Here is a 13,821-nt window from a genome sequence, read left to right on the forward strand (position 1 = left end):
TTTTATTATTTTTTGTTTCCCCCAGAATTCCTTTATCCAATACAAAGGTGGGAGTAATCATTATTGCCAAAGTATTATTATTATTATTATAATAAATTTATTGCCAAAGTGTTCCAATAACAACAAATAGGAAAGCATTCCCCTCCCCCCCCCCCCCCCCCCTTCTCACCCATACTCTGCAGACCGATTTCAGCATGTGTGCAGAATCTCACCTATCACTACATGAGACCGGGGGGGGGTACAGGCAGCACCCCCAGCGGATAGGAGTGCCACTTCTATACTCACCATGGGCCAGAACATTACAAGGAGGGGGAGAAGAGAATAGTCACTGGGGACCAGAGGGGGGGTCAGTCGATTATCAGAATATTGAACGCTATCCCTGCTACGTATCTGAATGTGTCGATCAATCTAGCCTGAAATCAATTGAAACGATTGCTTGGGAGGCCATGCGAGATTTGATCAAAATCGGTGAGATATCAATGCCGCAAATTGTGTAATGTATGAGCAACGTTCCCACTACAGCACAAATACAGACAACTTTTTGTTTTTCTGCATCAGAAAACTGACAGTCAACGGATTCTATATGGGTATAGCGTATGATCTGTTCACAATGATCAGTCCACAAGAGATCTGCGGGATCCAATGTGTTAAACAGAAAACTGGGACCTGCGTGATACCTGCAGAAAAGTGGAGTTTCCCATAGAAACCTTCCATGGAACGCATCTGCTCTGGACTGGAAGACAACAATCCATTGGAGTAATGCTGGTCAGATCTGACTCCAAGAAGAGAGGCGCCTGTCTAGCGCCACTACTGAGAGCTACTCAGATCAGATCTCATTTTCCCAACCTTTAGCTGTGGGGGTACCTCAAGGCTCTGTCCTTGGTCCCCTCCTCTCTTACATCTACATGCACGGTCTTGGCAACTTAACCTTCCTGGCGGTAAGCCCGAGCTGAGCTCGGGCTATGCCGCCGGAAGGCACCGTTCAGGCCCCGCTGGGCCGATTTGCATAATTTTTTTTTTGCTACACGCAGCTAGCACTTTGCTAGCTGCGTGCAGTGCCCGATCGCCGCCGCTACCCGCCGATCCGCCGCTATCCGTCGCCCCCCCCCCCCCCAGACCCCGTGCGCTGCCTGGCCAATCAGTGCCAGGCAGCTCTATGGGGTGGATAGGAATCCCCTTTGACGTCACGACGTCGATGACGTCATCCCGCCCCGTCGCCATGGCGACGGGGGAAGCCCTCCAGGAGATCCCGTTCTTTGAACGGGATCTCCTGATCGCCGATGGCGATCGATCGGAGGGGCTGGGGGGATGCCGCTGAGCAGCGGCTATCATGTAGCGAGACTTTGTCTCGCTACATGAAAAAAAAAAAAAAAAAAAATTTAAAAAAAAAAGATTTGCTGCCCCTGGCGATTTTTTAGCAAACCGCCAGGAGGGTTAAACAACTCATTTGGGTTTCAATACCACTTAGATGCGGACAATACACAACTGTACCTCTCAACCCCTGACCATAACTCCCTCCTCACAGGTGTGCCGGACTGCTTGTCTGCTATAGCCTCTTTTCATGACCTCTCGCTTCTTAAAGCGGATCCGAGATGAAAAACTAACAAGTAACTTGTCTATAGATCTTATCTAAAGTTTAGATAGTTTACACAGCAAATCTGGCTGCAAACAGCTTTAATAGAATATGATTATTTCTTCCTGTGATACAATGACAGCAGCCATGTTGTTTGTAAACATTACACCGCGGCAGGCTTATCTGTATCTTGATCACTAAGCCTGTGAAAAAACCTAATCCCCCCTCCTCCCCTCTGCCTCTTAAAGTGAATCTGTATTGGGGAAAAAAAAAAAAAAAAAAAAAAAAAAAAAAAAAAAAAAAAAAAATCGCACAAAAGTAAACATACCAGTGCGTTAGGGGACGTCTCCTATTACCCTGTCACAATTTCGCCGCTCCCCGCCACATTAAAAGTAGTCAAAAACAGTTTTAAAAAGTTTGTTTATAAACAAACAAAATGGCCACCAAAACAGGAAGTAGGTTGATGTACAGTATGTTCACACATAGAAAATACATCCATACACAAGCAGGCTGTATACACCCTTCCTTTTGAATCTCAAGAGATCATTTGTGTGTTTACCTTCTGTCCCCTGCAGCTCTCATGCACTGAAGTGACAGGCTTCCTGCAGACAGCTCTGCCTGTGCCCCTCTCTGTAATTCCTCAGTATGTGTCAGCCAGCTACTTTCACAGCCTAACAGAGGAGGATTTTTATCCAGCTCTCTTCTCTCACTGATAAGAGAGCAGAGACGCTGCTGGCTTATGTTAATAACACACACACACTGGAGTGTGCATAGAGGGGCCTGAAGAGGGGTGTGCATAACAGATCAGCACGGAAGAGTTGGCAGCCTTCCAGACACAGGACGACAAGTCCCACAGGGGAAAGATACATTGATTTATTACAGAGACAGTGATAGTAGAAAGTGCTGCAGTAAGCCAGAGTACATTAGAATAGGTTTAGGAACTTGTAGAATGGTAGAACAAAGCATGAAATTTTTGTTACAGAGTCTCTTTAAATCAATGGCTAGTGACACCTCCTCCTCCTCCTGCCCAGACTGAGCTCCCATGAGCCCTTGCTACTGCCAAGGCTCTCTGAAAACCTGTGGGCGTGGTTTATTTAGTTTATAGGGAATTAGAGTATTAAAACAAAAAAGTATTTGGCTTGAGGAATGCCATATAAACAATAGGAAAGGAACACAATTATGCAATGAGTAAAAGTTCTCCTCGGATCCACTTTAAAAAATAAGGGGCTTGATTCACAAAGCTACATTGCTAGAGCAGTGCAGCTTAATGAGAGCAGAGAGTGTTCTAATTGCCTGCGCAGTGTGTGCAGTGAAGTTACGCTGTGATTAGCTATTGTAAAAGGTATTGTATTGTCAAGTGACAGGCAGCCTACAGGGCCAAACAAAGTGCAGGAATCTCGTACTTTGTAGCTACCGGCCCCCCACCGGGCTCTGGGAGGGTTCAGTGGAGTGCTTGTTAAGCCTTTACACTATCTAATCACAGCGTCATTCCACTGCGCACAATATGGCTGCATAGCGTCCGCAGGGAATTATAACTCTCTGCTGTCATTAAGCTGCGCTGCTTTGTGAATCAAGACCAATGAGTAAAACAGAACTAATCACTTTTCCACCATTTTTGTCCACCTCTCTACCGGCTATAACAATAGATGATAACAGCCTTATAACTTCAGTTCACAAAGCATATTTGACGCCTCTCTCTCCCTTTTATTCCTCACATTCACTCCCTAACCAGCTCCCGTCATCTCCAACTCAAAAACATATCTCACATCTCACCTTTTCTTACTAAGGACAACTAAAAACTTTTAACAATGTATCTTGTCTGGACTACTGCAACGTACTACTTTGTGGACTACCTTCTAACAGACTGGCCCCGCTCCAGTCAGTACTGAACTCAGCTGCTCGTCTCATTCATCTCTCCTCTCGCTCTTCCTCTGCTGCTCCTCTCTGCCAAGCTCTTCACTGGCTGCCAATTACCCAGAGGATGCAGTTCAAACTCCTAACCCTAAACCTACAAAGCTCTCCACAATCTCTCTCCCCTGTACATATCCTCAGTAGCAATCTCAGATCTGTGCATGACCTGCTGTTGTCCTTCTCTAGAATCACCTCCTCGCATTCACGTGTACAAGACTTCTCACGTGCTTCACCCCTCCACTGGAATCCTCTGTCACAACACAACTGTCACTCTCCAACCTTTGATATCTTTATATGTGTCCCCAAAACACACACTGTTCAGTCAAGCATATGCTCTACGTTACGCCAGTCCACCTGGCCACATTGTACTGCTATTAGACCACATAAAACATGCTGGCTCTAGGTATGAATATTATATACTACCCACCAAATTCCAGTAGAGCGTGCAAGGGCACAGCTCTCTCACTTTTGTGTCTTGGAAATGGCTACACTTATTCATATGACTTTTTCACTGTTATTACCATTTCCGTATGTTGTACAGACTCTGTATTTTGTATATTGGTGTATACCGCTGTCTGTATTTTGTACCCCATGTTTGTTTCTTACTTTGTACAGCGCCGCGGAATAGGTTGGCGCTTTATAAATCAATAATAATAATATTGAATACTATGAGCAGATTGTGTAGGTAAACCCTCATACTACACAGAGGTGGTAAAATTGGTCAGTGATTGGCCAATCATAATTGAAAGTGTGTACCGGACTTCAGCATTTGCAATATACACATCACCACACCCACCGTCTCAGGGAAGTGTCAGGAAAGGGTTAATAAATAATCCTGCAATGGCGCCCTCTGGAATTCTGTCATGGTTGAGTTCAATGGAACAAGAAATGGCTTATGGATAAAATGATTATAAAGTTGCTGATGTCAGTTCCTCCCCTCATCGCAGTCATGTGACCATGTAGCGGGTGTACAGCGCTGTTGCTGCTACGGCGACATTTCAGTTTGCAGGAATGTCACTGTCGGGGTTAATCACAGACGAGCCAGATGTGATCCCGGTGCCTGTCACACCAGCGCTCCGCGTCCCCTTCCCCGCCGCCGTACAGTGAGGCATTGTGTGCCGCCCGCATCATGTGACATGGAGGGGTGCGAGAGGGGCGGCTGAGCACCAAGAATACAGCTCAGGCGTCAGGTCTGTAGTATGGAGCAACAACATGAAAGCATCCTGAGGCTCAACACACACCATACAATCCTGGTTGTTCAATCTTACCACTTTCATGTAGTATAAGAACTTATCCAATCAATCATTCAAGGTATTTTCAATCTGCTAGCCCTTATACTACATAGATTTGGTAGATCTGTACAACCAAAATTGTATGGTGTGTGTTGAGCTGAGCTGCCTGGGATATCACACTTGTGCAGCTTGGCAGCGCTTTGCCGCAATGTGAAAATGCTTAGAATTATTCTCTATGGGGCCGCTGCGTTTTCAGGTAGTATCTGCGATCCTACAGAGCGCTACAAGAAGTACATTTCTCTTTCCTCACTGAATACACTGGCTACCGTAAATCAAACTGCATGCATCCTTTGTGACGGCCGCGTCTGGTCCCTTCAGTCCTTGCTCACATTATAAAATCGCCAGGACTGTCACCAGCGCTGAGCCATTTATTCAGCTTTTATAAGCGCTTTTGATGAGCGCTGGGGAAATTGCTATACAAAGAGCTTTTTCAAGTGCTTTTTGCGATTTCCCGATACCTTCCATTGAGCCAAAGCGCTCAGAAAATGGTACATGTAGTGCGACTGCGAAATCAAAGAAAATCGAAACGCTCACATGTGAACACTCTCATAGGAAAACATTGCACAAGTGCTTTTAGGGTGATTTCTACATTTGCCAGCGCTTAAAAGAAAACTAAAAAAAAACGCTCATAGTGTGAAGAAGCCCTTAAAGGGAAGGTCTGCGCTGGAAATAAAAAAAACAAAAAAAACTGCACTTACCTGGGGCTTCTTCCAGCTCCTGGCAGTCGATCGGTGCCCTCGCCGCAGCTCCTCTCCCTCCCGGCATCCAGCGGTGAAGAAGCCGACCTCGCCAGGCCGGCTTATGGGTCGGCGTCATGTGCGCTCCACGGAGAGGGTCACGTGGTGTAAGTGATGTTATCGGGTCTCTAATACGCAGGCACAGTAGTCCTGCGCTCGCGCAGTAATCATTCAAGACCAGATGACGTCACTTACACCACGTGACCTGCCCTGTGGAGCGCACATGAAGCCGACCTGGAAACTGACCTGGCGAGGTCGGCTTCTTCATCGCTGGAGGCCGGGGAGGGAGAGGAGCTGCGGCGAGGGCACCGATCGACTGCCAGGAGCTGGAAGAAGCCCCAGGTAAGTGCAGTTTTTTTGTTTTTTTTATTTCCAGCGCGGACCTTCCCTTTAAGGGCTCTTGCACAGTGGGAGGTTGTGGTGCAGGGGACGTTAAGGTCACATAACGTTCCCCTAACGCAACGCATGGAGGTGCTAAAGGTGGACGCTACATAGAGAAGCGTTATGCGGCTCTTGCTGCGCCGTTTTCGTTCGATAGAACCGGCAATGATTCATATGAACCATTGCTAGCAGGCAGAGAACCAAGAATGATTCATATGAATCATTGCTAGCAGGCAGAGAATGATTCATATGAATCGATGCTAGCAGGCAGAGAACCGAGAATGATTCATATGAATCATTGCAAGCAGGCAGAGAACCGAGAATGATTCATATGAATCATTGCAAGCAGGCAGAGAATGATTCATATGAATCATTGCTAGCAGGCAGAGAATGATTCATATGAATCATTGCTAGCAGGCAGAGAATGATTCATATGAACCATTGCTAGCAGGAAGAGAACCGAGAATGATTCATATGAATCATTGCAAGCAGGCAGAGAATGATTCATATGAACCATTGCTAGCAGGCAGAGAACCGAGAATTATTCATATGAATCATTGCAAGCAGGCAGAGAACCGAGAATGATTCATATGAATCATTGCTAGCAGGCAGAGAATGATTCATATGAACCATTGCTAGCAGGAAGAGAACGATTCATATGAACCATTGCTAGCAGGAAGAGAACCGAGAATGATTCATATGAATCATTGCAAGCAGGCAGAGAATGATTCATATGAATCATTGCTAGCAGGCAGAGAATGATTCATATGAACCATTGCTAGCAGGAAGAGAACCGAGAATGATTCATATGAATCATTGCTAGCAGGCAGAGAATGATTCATATGAACCATTGCTAGCAGGAAGAGAACCGAGAATGATTCATATGAATCATTGCAAGCAGGCAGAGAATGATTCATATGAACCATTGCTAGCAGGCAGAGAACCGAGAATTATTCATATGAACCATTGCTAGCAGGCAGAGAACCGAGAATTATTCATATGAATCATTGCTCGCAGGCAGAGAATGATTCATATGAATCATTGCTAGCAGGCAGAGAATGATTCATATGAATCATTGCTAGCAGGCAGAGAATGATTCATATGAATCATTGCTAGCAGGCAGAGAATGATTCATATGAACCATTGCTAGCAGGCAGAGAATGATTCATATGAACCATTGCTAGCAGGCAGAGAATGATTCATATGAATCATTGCTAGCAGGCAGAGAATGATTCATATGAATCATTGCTAGCAGGCAGAGAATGATTCATATGAACCATTGCTAGCAGGCAGAGAATGATTCATATGAACCATTGCTAGCAGGCAGAGAATGATTCATATGAATCATTGCTAGCAGGCAGAGAATGATTCATATGAATCATTGCTAGCAGGCAGAGAATGATTCATATGAATCATTGCTAGCAGGCAGAGAATGATTCATATGAATCATTGCTAGCAGGAAGAGAACCGGCATTGCAGTGCAGTGAATATTAATTAGCCATGTGGGTAGGCAAAATAGCAGACTCTCCCCTCCTCCTCTCCTGCACACAAAAAACAATAAAACAACATTACTGAGCATGTGCAAACAGTCTAAGGGCCTTTTTCCACTAGCCTGCGATTTGCGATTTGCTTCTGATCGCAAATCGCAAGGTACATTAAACTAATGGAAACTGCAGCAGCAATTTCCATTAGTGCGATCCGATTTTGGTCAAATCGCAATCGGAGTTCTGCCGCGTTTTGTATGCGATTGAGCTGTACTATAATGAGTATAGTAGCTCAATCGCAATCGCATGGTGGAAATTGAAACGCGATTGCGATCGGAATAGCGATCGCAATTGCGATCGCATTTCATAGTGGAAAAGAGCCCTAACACGGCTAAAACCGCATAAAACGCTCAGCATGCTGCACTTTCATAGAACGTGCAGCGTTACACTGTAACACATTGGGCTCTATTCTCAAAGACTTCCCGCATGCGGTAAAGTACATGCGGGAAGTTTGCGACCAAAACACCGTCAAGTTGTAATTCTCAAAGTGTTCTGCAAAAGTCAGTATTTTCCACAATAAAAGATCAATTCTCAAAAATTTTCAGGCGCATCATTTTGTTGTTAATTACCGATTTTTTATCACCTACAAGTAGTAGGTGATATATTCCGAAATCCTATTGACTTTAATGAAGTGTGGAGGCTAGAGGCTAGTACACACTAGCAATTTTGATTGACCAATGATTGCTCAATTTTACCATCTCCATGTAGTATGAGGGCCAAACAGATTTTCAATTCTATGCAGATTATATAGGTAAATGGTCATACCACATGGAGGTGGTAAAATTGAGCAATCATTGGTCAATCAAAATTGCTAGTGTGTACTAGCCTTAAGGGCTGTGCTTGCTGGACTTTAACTTTTTTTTTTTAAACACTTTTTCATGCGACCTTTTTTACCGCATGATTCCTGCATGAATAATGGCTGTTTCCGCATCTTTTTCCCCGCATGCGGCAAACATGCGGAAAATGTTAGTGAATGCTGAAAAAATGCAGGGTTTACCGCTGGCGGGAATATAGCGGTAAAATTTTGCGGAAAATTTGGCTCTTTGAGAATAGAGCCCAACGTGGGCACTGTGAACAGCACATTGATTTTTCATTACTGTGCGGTGGGGTGCGTTACAGGCTGCTCTAACGTGCGCCTGTAATGTCCCACTGTGAAACCAGCCTAAATGTTATTATGCTGTTGCTTATCTTTTAGAGCAGAGATGAATTTCCTCCTCGGCATCTATAATATCATATAAAAGACTGTATGAGGTGTGAAAGTACGCCCTGAGATTAGACACACTCGTCTTTTCTGCCTTCTATGTAACATTGACATAAGCTAGAGATAAATAAAAACTCAAAAGGCTCCATCCTGAAGGCCAACAGCAGAGAAGTGAAATAAAATCCTTAATGGTACTTATCCGTTAGCCGGGCGCATCCTCTAGGTGGCGACAAAACTCCACCAGAGTTACATCTTTCCCTACTATCCAAGTCGGCATGGAGGGGGAATAGTAATTAGCGCCACCTGCCGGATGCGCCCGGCTAACGGATAAGTACCTCCTTAATTAACACCAACTATTCAATTGAGAATCTCAAATTGGAGATAGATTTTGAGGTAATTACCACACTTTTACTGCATGAGGTAATTTAGGGAGAAAACAAATTGTGAATTTCAAAATGGAGATATTTTGGTCAGTATTGATCACTACCTAAATTACCTAATGCGGAAACTCATTGTGAATAGAGCCCAATTTGTAGGCAGCTGGATCAGTCAGATGTAGTCGCTGCTGATTTTTGATTGCTCCAATTCCAGTCTGCATTGAGGGCTCGTTTCCACTATTGCGAATGCGTCCAACGCATGCGGATTCGCACCTGTAATGCAAGTGGATGGGCCTGTTTCCACTGTAGCGTTGTTGAGGTGCGTTTTTTCAGCGGTGAAAAAAACGCACAAAAGAGCCACAGAATTCGCCTGCGAGTCGAATGCATGCGAATCGCCGCTAATGTATTTAATAGGGAAATCGAATGCGATTTCCCCATGCGTTTTTTGCTGCGAATTCGCATAGGTACCAATGTAAATTCACACAGGCAGTGACATGGTTAAAATCGCATATACCCTCACCTATGCGAAATCGCATGCGAATTTGCGGCAAAAACCGCATGGGGAATCGCATCCGCATGCAATTTCATCAGTGGTGGAATCCAGGCGATTCTGCACCGCAATAGTGGAAACGAGCCCTCAAATTGAAACAAAAATTGCAGTTCATTGTCCAACTCTAAGGGTGCCCATACAGGATACCATTTTCTCATTTTTTTTTCCCAATTAGATCATTTTGTTTGATTATTCTGTTAGATCAAATATAAAGATTTTTCCAACATGTCCAATTAGATTTTTATTCAAAAAAAATAAAAATATAAATGGGATAATTGATTCTTTTTTTCTTGATTGAAAAACAGATTCTTTTGAACTTTCATACGATTTGATCATTTGTCAAATAAACGGTAAAATTGAACGTTTTTATTGTACAATGTATGGGCACCATTTTGAAGACATTTCTGGGGCTTACAGACGCTACTCCACCTAAATAGCAAAACAAGGGGTTAAACCTGCCAAGCCCCTGTTATTGCCCCCCAAGCCAGCCCTGACCTACATACAACCAGGCCAGGCAGCTATCCAGTGGCTGCATCTCTAAACATTCCGCCAAACTGCTCTGGAATAGGACAAGCATCTCAAGGCAACCCCCCCATAATAAAGGGGGGGGGGACATTAATGGGAAGAAACCAGTCTCTCCTCCGCAGTATATCAGGACACAGCCGGACAACTCTCTCTTGTCTGGAGAGCTTCTGTCACATCACATTCATGAAATGCAATATATGAACACTTACCAGAAGTGACATTTCTTCTCCTGCAACTCCAGAGTCAGCAGCAATAACTGTGTCACTGCAGCACTCTGTACAAGACCCTGAGGCTCATCATGGCCACAGGTGTGCTCAGAGTCACATGATCACTCATCAGTCACATGATCACTGTGCCAACACACAGGTGTGCTCATCAACAGTCACATGATCACTATTTCAGCTGCTTTCACATCAGACGGCTGATACTAACTGGGGGCAGGTAGACAGGTAGGTTTTTTGTTTGCACATTTTTTCTCCTGGGTAAGGCTGGGCTCACATGTGACAGAGCATGAAAAAGTGCATATGTATGAAATCTGCGCGGGAGACTTGGGCGCAGGATACAGCCGGTATATGGCTGATCAAGTCCCGGCGGCGGTAATTACTATTCCCCCTCCAGGTCTGCGTGGATCATGGGGAATGGTATAATTCGGCTTCCAGCTATTGCCCAGGGCTGAATTATTGTGTTTTACAAGTAAGGCCCAGTGCACACCAAAACCGCTAGCAGATCTGCAATACGCTAGCGGTTTTAGGAGCTGATTTCAGAGCGATTCTAGGTATGTTTAGAGAGGTTTTCTAAACATACCTAGCGGTTTTGGGTGCGTTTTTGTGTAGCAGATTACACATATTGTTACAGTAAAAGCTGTTACTGAACAGCTTCTGTAACAAAAATGCCTGGCAAACCGCTCTAAAGTAGCGTTTTTCAGAGCGGTTTGCGTTTTTCCAATACTTTACATTGAGGACGAAACGCTTCCGAAATCCGCAAATGCACAGCAGGAGGCGCGTTTGCGGCTTGGCAAAAACCGCAAACCTCCGGTGTGCACCATCCCATTGCAATACGTTAGACAAGCGTTTTTATAGGCGGATGCGGCCGGCGGATCGCTCCAAAAACCGCTCGGTGTGCACTGGGCCTCACTTCAGCTCCGTCTTCTGACGGTACCGACGTTACTCAGTGAGTGCCGATATAAATGTAATTCCTATTACAGTCTATGGTGGCGCCGGCTGCACCCAAATCTCCTGCGATGAAAAGCACTGCTCTGTGAAAAAGTAGCCTTGTAGGATGGTGCGTTTGCGATTTGCTGTTGCATTTTTGGAGCAGAAACTCTGCATGTGTAACATTTCTTGAAGTTCTTCTAAGCTGTAACAATTAAATAGATTGTTTAGAAAGACTAAGGGCCCGTTTCCACTGCAGCCGCATGTGTCTACGAGAAGCGCGCCGCCACTCCCGGGTCTGCGGATACGCTCAGTAATCCCATGAGCTGTGCCATGCACGGCTATGGGATTTGCACAGATTCAGATGGAAATGCCAGCCGGATCACTAACGCAAGCGATTCGGCCGGCGGTGCCATTGTTCTCTATGGCAGCGATTTCCCTGCGCGATTTGCCTGCAGGGAAACTCTGCGGATTTGGAGCGAAAACCGCTCCAGAGAAAATGGGCCCTGAGGGCCGGTGCACACCAGAGCGGTTCTGGGGCGTTTTTTAAAACGCTTGCGGGGGGAAACCCGCTTGGCTGATGAAAGTGAATGGGCTGGTGTACACCGGAGCGGCTCGTTTTTTTTTCCACAAACGCAAACTCGGGGGCTGCAGCATTTTTTAGATTTCTGAGGTGTTTCTGCCTCAATGTAAAGTGTAGGAAAGTGGAAAACTGCTCTGAAAAACGCCAGATCAGAGCAGTTAGGGCCCGTTCACACTGCACGCGTTTCCAGCCGCGTTTTGGAAACGCGTGCAGGTGGCCAAAACGCACGACATCAGACATTGCATAGAGTGCAATGTCTAATGTTCACACTGCATGCGTTCCGGACCTGTGCGGTCTGGGAACGCATGCTGCACGCAGATTTTGCAAAAACGCGCGGCTGTCCCATTCACTTTTCAGTGATGGGATCAGCCACGCAACGCACACAACGCGGATGGCGTGCGTTCGCACGCGTTGCGGTCCGCACGCATGGCCATCCGCATTTCTGATCTGAACGGGCCCTTATCCAGGCGTTGTTGTTACATTAGCTGTTCAGTAACAGCTTTACTGTAACAATATATGTAATCTACTACACAAAAACGCTCCAAAAACCGCTAGGCATGTGTAGAAAACCTCTCTATACATGCCTAGAATCGTTTTGAAATCTGCTCCAAAAACCTCCAGCGTTTTGAGGATCTGCTAGCGGTTTTGGTGTGCACTGGGCCCAACTCTGTCTCTGCACGGATAAAATGTATCACCTCAGGGAGCTTCTCGTGTTACCGCCAGCCTAGTTCTGGAAATCCCCGCACTTCTATCACAACTGTAAACATTTTTATGAATAAGCACACAGAAGTCTAAAATGTGGTATTTTCCCTCCAAGATTTTTTTACTGCAACGCCTTTTATCAGGGCCGGATTTGGACTTCCCAGTGCCCTAGGCCCGGTACCACCAACAAAATCTGCAGCAGCCCGGGAGTATGCGTTTCTGCAAAACGCCTCCCGCTCTGGTGTGCACCACCCCATTGAAATACATTACCCTAGCGGATCCGCAGCCGCAAGTGGATCGCAAACCGCAGCAGAACCGCTCTGGTGTGCACTAGGCCTATCTGATGGCAAATTGCATGGTGTGTACCAGGCATGAAGTAGCAGAGCGGCGTTCATCTCCCTCTCTGCTCTTCTGTAATCACAGATCTGTTGCATTTATTTTATAGTATTTATTGTACTGATTCTTTCACAGGTTTTTTTTTACTGTTTGCCAACACGGTACAAACATATATTTTTTTAATTTTTAGTATATGTTATTACTTTTGATATACAAAACAGAATGTAACAATACAAAAGTATACAACAGTACATTTGCAATTATAATTATAGAGAAGTTGTCTATCTCATACTACTGCAGACTACTGCTGCCTTTAAAATGAGCCAGCAAGGGGTTAAGATTTAGCTTAGAAGGGGCTGCCATAAATCTCTCTAAGGGCCCTTTTCCACCAGCGCGTTTGCGCTGGCTGAATCGCAAAACCGCAAACCGCTAGCGATTTTACAATCGCTACGGTTTGCTTTTTAACATAGGAATCGCGGTAGGTCATTTCCACTACCGCGATTCGCTTTTGTCGGGAACGCGAACGCGCGGCGGAGCGATAATTGCCGCGATTTTGCTATGCAGTGCATAGCATAGCAAAATTGCGGCCGCAAACGTCGGGGGAATCGCCGGTTTTGCGATTCAGCAATCGCTAGCGTTCAGCATGAACGCTAGCGATTGCAGGTGGAAAAGGGCCCTAAGGAAAAAAAAACCTTATCTGTTTAAGATTTACAATCCAGGGGGAGAGAGGAGAAGGAATGGCTCAAGTCATTAACAGAATCTGACCAGCAATACATTGTTTAGCCCAGCTTGAGTTGTAAAGTGGAAATAATTCTGTTAAAATGTTTACTTTTACTGGATCAGAAATTGTCTACATTGTGATCCCTGTTTCTCTCACCCCTGGCAATAAACTGAAGCTTGTATGTTCAGGAGAGAGCACTGTCTCATCGCACACCACGAAGTAAGGAAAATACACGGA

Source organism: Hyperolius riggenbachi, chromosome 12 (assembly GCF_040937935.1).
Source record: "Hyperolius riggenbachi isolate aHypRig1 chromosome 12, aHypRig1.pri, whole genome shotgun sequence".
Classification (NCBI taxonomy): Eukaryota; Metazoa; Chordata; class Amphibia; order Anura; family Hyperoliidae; genus Hyperolius; species Hyperolius riggenbachi.